Source organism: Alligator sinensis, unplaced genomic scaffold (assembly GCF_000455745.1).
Source record: "Alligator sinensis unplaced genomic scaffold, ASM45574v1 scaffold267_1, whole genome shotgun sequence".
Taxonomy (NCBI): domain Eukaryota; kingdom Metazoa; phylum Chordata; order Crocodylia; family Alligatoridae; genus Alligator; species Alligator sinensis.
The window spans coordinates 284,356-294,106 of NW_005842100.1; positions in this window are offsets into that span (position 1 = coordinate 284,356).

Genomic DNA, 9,751 nt, shown 5'->3' on the forward strand with positions numbered 1-9,751 from the left:
TCTCAGGGATTAAGATATTGGTCTGATTCAGTCTGGTAAATTCTGTGTTTCTACTGATTACAGTGGACAGAGTTATGGGTGTTTAGCACCTCAAAATATCAGGCAGGTTGCATTTTTTTCCCTTAGGAACATGTCTACCTATGTTCATATTGCCAGTAGCAATCACATGACTGTTCTCTTTGAGCATCCTTGCAATGTACAGCTCAGCCAAAGTCAGGTTAAGACTGTTACAATCCCCAAGTCCTCCCACTCCTAAAACTAACACACCTGTAAAAAATATTCTGATAATCTTGCAGGTATTCATCTTAGGGTTTTATTGTTTTACAATACGTTAATTTTAAAAAATAAATTGTGTGTTATCACTCCTTTCCCACCATTGGCTTATGCAAGTTTATCTTGCCATGTATCTTGTTCATTTTAACAGTAACCCTTCTGCCGCTCTTAAACTAGGCCAGGTCTATGCTAGGAATTTTTTGCTGACAGAGCTGTTTCAGTTAGGCCTGTGATTATTTTTTAATGACCTATCTGTGTAGATGCAGTTACACCAACAAAACAGTGCCAATGTAGCTTATATTGCTTCCAGAACTGGCAAAAGCTACGTTCACAAAAAAAGCATTTTTTCTTGCCAGAATAGAGTGCATCTGTGCTGGTTATAACTGTATCAGCAAAACGTTTGTAGTACAGACAAGGCCACAGGAAAGGAACAATACAAACAACAAGCTGGATTTAAGAGAAATGGTAGCTGTGCCATATTTAGGGTTGAAACTCTCTCCCTGTATTTCAGCCTCCCCTAACTTCTCCAGAAAAGAAATAAATTGTCTAGGAACTTCCTTGTTTCCATCATATTCTGGGTGGAATTATAGAGCTGTAATGGGAAGTTGGAGGACAGAACGCAACCCTTATCTTGCAGTAGACTCCACTTGCATGTGGAGTAGCAATCAAAGCTGAGCTCTGGTTAATTGGGGGAGCTGCAGACAATGGCTATGAATAAATAATATATCTGTGAATTTCTTTTGAAGCATCACCTCTAATCAAAGTCTGTCTGGAAATACCAGGGAGGAGGAAGGCCCGTAGAGAGAAGTATAAATTGGTTGGGCTTAAATCTAGGGCAGAAGAATAGACTTGAAGGAGGGAGGCTTTGATGGGAGGATGAAACCTGGAATGAAGACCTGTGAACTGGATGAAAAGTTGGCCCCTGTTACACAGGCAGTAGGACTCTGGGACATGAGAAATGAGGAATGCAGGTAGAAGTGGCAAGCATGCTGCCTCTCCACTCAGGGTTGTTTGTTTAGGCAGGGCTTCTCAGTGGCCATCAGCCACATACTGTGTGGGCTCCCTGCTGCATAGATCACAAACTCCTCAGTCTTTGCATGCCATGCCACCTCCCCACCAGAGGCAGAGGCAGGATGTAGAAACCAGAGGACGGAATGGGATTCTGGAGATCCTGGCCACTGCAGCAGCAGGAGCAATGGTGGCAGTGGCATCTTGGTGGGAGCCTGTGCACTGTAAGTTAACTGCTCAGAAGCCAAGTGAAGCCTGTGGGCTGCCAGTTGGACAATTCTTGCCTAAGACAAGGGGCCTACCTGAGCCAGGGGAAACTAAAAGTTAGGTAGAATTCAAATGCATAGTCCTTCTTTGTTGCTTTAACCCATATTGTATATTGTATTGACTGTTGTATTCTTGCTGAGCAGAGAAGTGCTTAGCTACATTAGTCTGAAATTATGCAGAAGATAGGGCAGGGTAGCCCCTTGGAGAGTAACTGGTTCAGAGAGTTCTTGTTGAATTCTTATTGAGTAATAAATATCACTTTATTTTGGGAAAAGCTAACTTTTGTCACTGCAAGCTGTTTCTGGCTATGGTGCTCAGAAAGAAAGAGGACTGCTCTGCCAGCAGCCTGGTCTGAGAAAGTCAGAGCCACAGCATCCTGTCCTGCCCCCTTGACTGAAGCAGAGTCTCAGGACATATAAGCAGGATGAGTGCACCTATGAGGCACTGCAGACAGGTACAAGGCATTGCAGTCTATGGAGATTATGACAGGGCAATTATCAAACATGAACCTGCTTATTCATCTTTTGAAAATATGAATAGCATTTTTGTGTGTTGTGTCTCCAAGAGGGATTTGCTTACAAACTTACATTCATTTAATGTTGTTAGCTCACTAGAGGAAAACAACATTTTGGTGGTAGATTATTGGTGAAGAATAAAAAAGATATAGGGCTTGATCTGACATCCACTGAAGTCAATGAAAAAGCTCTTGGTGATTTCAATGGCAATAGGTCCTTAAAGAGCTGTTTTCACAGATAGACAGAGTAATGTTTGTAAGCATAAATGGATCTGTAGCTGACGCCAGGCTGTAGTGCTACTGCATTGAGTGAGGGTGTTTGGGTAGCAAATAAGGTGGAAATATAGAGGGGCAGAAATAGGAGAGGAAAGTGCAGTACTGGGAAGGAAATGGACTGAGAGTTAGGGTGATAGGAATCATATGGAGACATATCATTGGAAAGCTGGGTGATAGTGACCACAAGCTGATCACCTTTACTATCCATCACAAAGCAGGCAAGTCAGTCAGCAATGCAGAAGTCCTCGACTTCAGGAAAGCTGACTTTGACAAGCTCAGGAGGCTCGTTGTCGAGGCCCTAAGGGACCATGACCTGACAGTAAGAGGAGTGGTTGCTCCTCAAGGGAGTGATCCTGACAGCACAAGGGATGGCCATCCCATCTCGGAGGAAGAGTAGCAAAAGGGCACAGCAACCCCCTTGGATCAGCAGGGAACTTGAGGACCTCCTATGCCTAAAGACTTATAAAGGATGGAAGACTAGAAGTACCACCAAGGAGGAGTACTCAGCACTGGTCCATACCTGCAGGGAGTGGATCAGGAAAGCCAAGGCTGCAACCGAGCTCCATCTGGCTTTGTGTATCAAGGATAATAAGAAGTCCTTTTTCAGATATGTAGGGACCCGGAAAAAAAGCAAAGGTAACATTGGACCCCTGTTGAACCAAATTGGACAACTGCTAACAGACACCCAGGAAAAAGTCAACCTGCTTAATGGGTACTTTGCGTCGGCCTTTCATCAGCCCAAAGGGACAGCACTGCCTAGCATGACGCAGAACGGCCAGGGTGAGGGCATATTTATACCCATCATCAGTGTTGATCTAGTAAAGGATCACCTTGAGAGGCTGGCCACCTTCAAGTCAGTTGGTCCTGACAGATTACACCCATGGGTACTCAAGGAGCCGGCAGGTGTCATAGCCCAACCATTGGCAAAAATATTTGAAAACTCTTGCCGCTCAGGTGAAGTACCTGAAGACTGGAAGAAGGCCAATGTGGTACCCATCTTCAAGAAAAGGCGGAAAGTAGATCCCAGGAATTACAGGCCAATCAGCTTGACCTCAATTCCCGGTAAGATTCTGGAGAAAATTATCAAAGAGACTCTTCTTGATAAGCTGGCTGATGGCAACATCCTGAGGGACAGGTAGCATGGGTTTGTTATGGGTAGGTCTTGCCTGACCAATCTCATTTCCTTCTATGACCAAGTGACCTATCCCCTGGGCAAGGGAGAATAGATTTACATCATATATCTGGACTTTAAAAAAGCCTTTGATCTGGTGTCCCATGACCGCCTCATGGAAAAATTGACCAACTACACCACAGTTCGATGGCTGGGAAATTGGCTCTGAGGTTGGACCCAGAGAGTAGTGGTCTATGGTAGTGAATCATTATGGTGCTCTGTGACCAGTTGTGTCCCCCAAGGCTCTGTTCTTGGACCGGTTCTCTTTAACATCTTTATCAACGATGTGGACATTGGTGTCAGAAGCGCACTGGCCAAGTTTGCCGATGACACTAAACTTTGGGGCATAGAGTCCACACCTGAGGACAGGCTAGTGATCCAGGCTGACTTGGATAAACTTAGTAAGTGGGCGGATACAAACCTGATGACGTTCAATATCGATAAATGTAAGGTACTCCACCTTGGGGTGGGGGAAAAACCCTGCAGCATGCTTATAGGCTTGGCAGCGTTATGCCTGCTAGCACCACGGCTGAAAGAGACTTGGGGGTCATGACTGACCACAAGATGAACATGAGTCACCAATACGATGTCGCAGCTGGTAAAGCAAACAAAACTCTGGCTTACATCCATAGATGCTTCTCAAGTAAATCTCAGAATGTCATCGTCCAGCTGTACTCAGCCTTGGTGAGGCTGCAGCTGGAGTACTGCGTCCAGTTCTGGGCTCCACAATTCAAGAGGATATTGAGAAGCTTGAGAGAGTCCAGAGGAGAGCCACGCACATGATCAGAGGGCAGGAGAACAGGCCTTATGAAGAGAGGCTGAGAGCCATGGGACTCTTCAGCCTGGAAAAGCGCAGGCTCAGGGGGGACTTGGTGGCTGCTTATAAGTACATAAGGGGCATGCATTAGGATCTGGGAGAACTTCTGTTCACCAGAGCACCCCAAGGGAAAACAAGGACCAATGGTCATAAACTCCTACAAGACCATTTTAGGCTGGACATAAGAAAAAATGTCTTTACTGTCTAAGCCCCCAAGCCCTGGAATAGATTCCCTCCAGAAGTGGTGCAGGCACCTACTCTGGACTCATTCAAGAATTGTTTGGATGCTTATCTTGCTGGGATCTTTTGACCCTAGCTGACTTCCTGCCCCTGGGGCAGGGGGCTGGATTCGATGATCTTTAGAGGTCCCTTCCAGCCCTAATGTCTGTGAAATCTATGAGAGTTAGGGTGCTAGGAATCACATGGAGAAATGTTATAGAACCATGATCCTCTGTTTTAGGGTATGAAGGTAGGAGGAAAAGCCTGCAAGGAACTGGGTGACATGAAATGGCAGGGACTGGGGAAGGACATGGGGAAGTTTTTTTGCATGGAAAGTCACAATAAAACATACCTGTGCCTGTGTTTTAACTCTCATGCCCTAGACTGTGGTCATAATTGTTATAATATCTTGGGGGACCAGTGACTGGCTGGGATTATAACTGTGATGTACCAGCATTTTTGTCAATGGGGAGGAAACTGAGACATAGCTTCTCTAATATGGTTGCTGAAGGTAGAATAGGGGTGCCTGTGCTGACTGAAGGAGGAGTGCTGGCTGAAGAAACTATCCCCAAAAGTTAGCATTTCATCACGAGACCCAGACAGAAATACTTGAGGCAGCAGTTCTGGAAAAACTAAATGGCTTTCTGGTCCATTTAATGAGACAGCTGCAATTTTAAGTAGTTGAAACTCATAAATATTAAGCAAAGTAACCTCATTTAACCTCAATTAAAGAATTTTTAATAAATAGTTGAACAGAAATCTTTACAGTGCTTTTGGTCCTTGTTTGCATTTCTCAGATATGTCTATCAGTTGCTTAGCTTATCTGGTGTCTTTTGATACACTACCCTGTGAGTTCACTGCCATCTACATGATGTCCTGTCTAGATTTGCTTTCACCTGTGGTTTTGTCCTTCCTAGCTTTTATCAATGAAGCCTGTTTTTTATTGTCATTCAAAAAGAGAATCTATATGGGACCATTCTGGATTCTCATGGCTGTCTGTGGGTTTTGGATTGAGCCCTTGGTCACTATCTTTTTGAGCATCTTATAGACAAGTCTTTTTTTTCCCCAAAGGGACTGAACACTGAGTTTTTGTGCTTTTCTGTCAGAACAGTGGGTGTTCTGCACTTCTGCTGCAGTTCAAGCTCTTCCAGCTGTTCTGTAGTTCCTAGTAATTTAGGGCTAAATTTCAAAAAAGGATGCGCTGGATTTGTTTATGTACAGTGGGTATCTGTACACTACATGGAAAGGGCAGTTGTATTTGTATACTTGGCAACACATAGGTAATGACACTGGAAACTTCATAGATGCCAGGTTGAGTGGGTGCATCTCCTTGGCTCAACTCTGGCAGTATAACTGGCACTCTTGTCATACTGCATGACAACAGCTGTATGTTGGTTCTCTAATGGCAGGGGGTTTAAAGGCACACAGAAGATCTTAACTTTGCTATGAGGCGCCTACATTTTCTCTCTTCCCTTATATTTCAGTTTTGGTAGAAATACTAGTCCATCCAGAAAAAATTCTTCTCTAATGTGTTCCTAGACATGGCTTAGTTCTCTCACTATGAGTGCACTGAGCTTGCTATTGTAAAGCAGCATTGTTAGAAGTCACCCTCGATGCTTGTTATGTCAGTATGTAGGAATGCAAAGTGCATTTCTTCATACTGCTCTTGTGCTTTTTCAAGAGGTAGCATTTCAGAGCACATACCTACCACGTGGTTGAAACAGAAGTATAAAGACAATAGTTGGCTGGGCCTGAGAGCATGGCTACATATGAGGCTTTGTTGTGTGAAAGTGCAGTTTCCAAATACCCACATAATTAATAGAGCAACTAAAGATAGGCAATGGATCTTCCTGTTTTATGTAACCGACAACCTCTGACTGACAAACTGGGCTGAATTCACTCTTATGCAATCAATTCTCTGTTAACCACCATCATTTCAGTATGTTGAAATAAACGAAAGCAGCTTTCTGTTTCAAATAGTTTGATCTCCATTTTCTACATACAGTACTTAGTTTCAGAGAAGCAATAGCTCTGGAAAATAGTTAGTTTAGCATTTGTATAACCTTTTAATTGTGTGCAGGACTTTTGCCCTGATATGGTTAGATACTGAAGCATACATTCAACTTTTAAGCATCTTAGTGGCCCCATTGACATCAGTGGGACTACTCAGGTACCAAGAGTATTGAATTAGGGTTTTTTAAAGTCTTGGTTTAAATTTCTGTTGACCATCTTTGTGATTTGTAACTTTGATCTGTCACATACAAAGGAGTATTTCTTTACTGGTTCCTATATGATGCTTTTTTATTACATTTGATTTTTTGGATCTTAAGGCTTCAAAAAGAAGAAGAAAATCTGTTTAAGTTTCCCTTTGTGTATTAAAATGTATAAGGTAGCTTCCATTTCCTACACCCACGTATATAAACCAAAAGCCTTCAAAAAGCTGTGATAAAATGCATACAAACACAATAACAAAATAAGAAATAAAAAATCTAAAGCTGTATGAGACAATAAAATATAAATCATTCATAGTAAATAGAATTGTGTTAGGGTACGCTGCCTATATCTGATCTATAAATATTCAGATAAATTAGTCTTGGGTTAAAAGCCCTAAATTGGGTTTTTGTTTCACAAGTCAACTTACTGTGAAAAGACTGCTAGATCTGACTATAAACATTCTAATAGTTTTTATGTTTTTATCATAAGCACCAAGGGAAAAGGAGGTAGCTTTTTCCTGCTAGACTGGAACACAAATAATTAAATTTTGAATATTCAAGAGAAATTATTCCTGCAGTGCAACAAGATTATACTTCATGGGAAATGTCTTCAAGAGTGACAAGTGATTCCTCCAATTTTGGGGTGCCCTGCTTCAAACAACCTAATTCTCCCCTTTTCAGGACTCTCCACAGAGTGACAGTACTTGGTACTTTTTTGAAAAATCAGTCTCCTTTTAAGATGGCCAAAACACTAATCACTTTTTTTAGGCTAATGTATTTTGAAGACTCGGAGAAAAGAATAGTCTTAAATGAAGTTAGATAACAACTTGGTCTCAGCACTACTAACATGAACTTGTACTTGCTACTTTTTTTCTTTTGTTCTTAGGAAAGTCACTGTGTGCACAAGGAGGAAAAAGGAAAATTCGTTTATGCAAATCAGAACACAAATGGGAAGGGGATGTATATTGATGTGGGGGCTCCATTCAGCAAGGTACTTGAGCAGCTACATACCTTTAAGCAGGTGTGTTATCACATCATAGTGAATGAGACTACTTTTGTGCTTAATGTTAGGCATATGTGTAAGATGCTAATTCAGAACTTTGGTGTGCAGTTGGATATATAAAAGCATCTCATTCCCACTTAAAAAAAAAATCTTACCTGCAGAGCAAATGCCCAAATTTGGGTCCTCGGTTATTTTACTAGGCAAGCCAAGCCCCTTTTGTTCAATGTTTCAAGCACTTCTGCATTCCTTGCATGCACAATTTTGCATTTGATTGCCTGTAGTTGCTATCTAGTGATCTTTGGGGATCTTTCCAAATATAAATTATTAATGTATTGGTGAATTTGGAGCCATTATGGGTTTGCACATGTACAAATAATTTTCCACTACTGCTGTAACAGATCACAATTCCTCTACAGATGACTCAGTCTTATTGTTAATATTATTTAATATACAAGTAATGCAATTATTAAACAACAGTTGCAGTAGAATAGCAGCAACTCCGAAGAAGAAATGCTAAAGATAAATAACACTTGCTATAAAGTGTTCATTCACCTAAAGTTAAGCCCAGAAGAGTAATACCTAAAAAGCCATTTAGGATTAATTGAGCAAGAAATATGACAAAAATAAGTGGGAGAACAGCATTCTAGCAAGCAGATGGAGTGAAAAACTGAAAAGCCTCATTAGAGCTTCATTAATAAGAGCTGATGGAAAAACAGGATGTGATTTCATTGTGAGTTCATTTCTTGTCAAACTTTCATCAAAATTGTGAATTTTTAAAAATGTTTAACTAGCTCTGATTTAATGAAGAACGAGACTACTTTAGATACTGCCAGCCAACATGTAAAATGTAACCAAATTCACAAACAGTGGAGAAAGATGTGCCAATATTCACAGCTGTTTCTCTAGAATTCACATCTGAATTATGTAAAGTTAAGCCCTGATAGAATTCAGTTCCACTGATGTGTGGAAACTCTGTTTTTTAAGGAACCTTTGCTGCAGGTAGATCAATCACTATAGGTTTAAAAATCTGTAGAGCACAGTCTCTGTTTAGGCTTAGCGTAGAGCAGGAACTAAAGATCAGAGCTTGAGAGTGGATTATGTTTCCCATGAAAAGTGTGGCTGGCCATCTTTAATTTTATAGTAGTAAAGAATGATCTGGTGGCATGCACCCCCCCACCAGTAGCCTATGCCCGGAAAGGGTTCTGGGCAGGACCGTCATGTCCTTCTCCCAGACAGAAGGACGCTGGCTGCCCTGGTTTGCCTGCTTCACCTGTGGCAGGTGAGGGTATGAGGCCTATGTTGAATCAGGGCTGATGGCAGTCTGATGTAGAGTTTAGATTAGGGACTGGATAGAGGGATGCTCCTGCCTCAGGCAGGGGGTTGCACTAGATGACTTGTGAGGTCCCTTGCAGCCTTACTTCCCTAGGACTCTATGGGGCTCTCCCTTCTCTACTCCTACTGTCCTGCCCCCCCTCTCCTGGGAGGCAAGGCTTTCTTAGGAGGTATCTATGCTTGGGCATCCTGCCTCGTGGGCGCGGAGCGTGGACAAGATGTCCAGCGCCAGGCGTCCGTGGGCAGGTGCCCCCAAGGCAGCGGTTCTCAACTGGTCGAGGGTGCCAGGCAGCGTTGGTGCAGCTAGGCAGGAAAGCCCCCAGAAACCCCAATTGCAGACCCCGCTGCCCCGTGGGTCGCAGTCTCTGCTCCACAAACATTGCTCTGTACGTTTCTGAGGGCAGCCTGGAGTCTAAACAAAGGCTGCCCCAGGATCCCTCAGCCCCTGCCCCCATCACGCACCGCCTCCCCCTGGCCTCGCCCCCTGCCCGCTCCCAGGGGACGGGGGGGTTCGGAACCCGCGCCCTGCCTCGCGCCCCCCCGGCGCTGCAGCGCGCCCGGCGCTGGGACCGCGGGGAAGCCCGGGGACGCCGAGGGAGCCGGCGGACGCGACCATGTCGGTAGCAGGGTGTGAAAGTGCGGGTGAATCCCCCCCGCC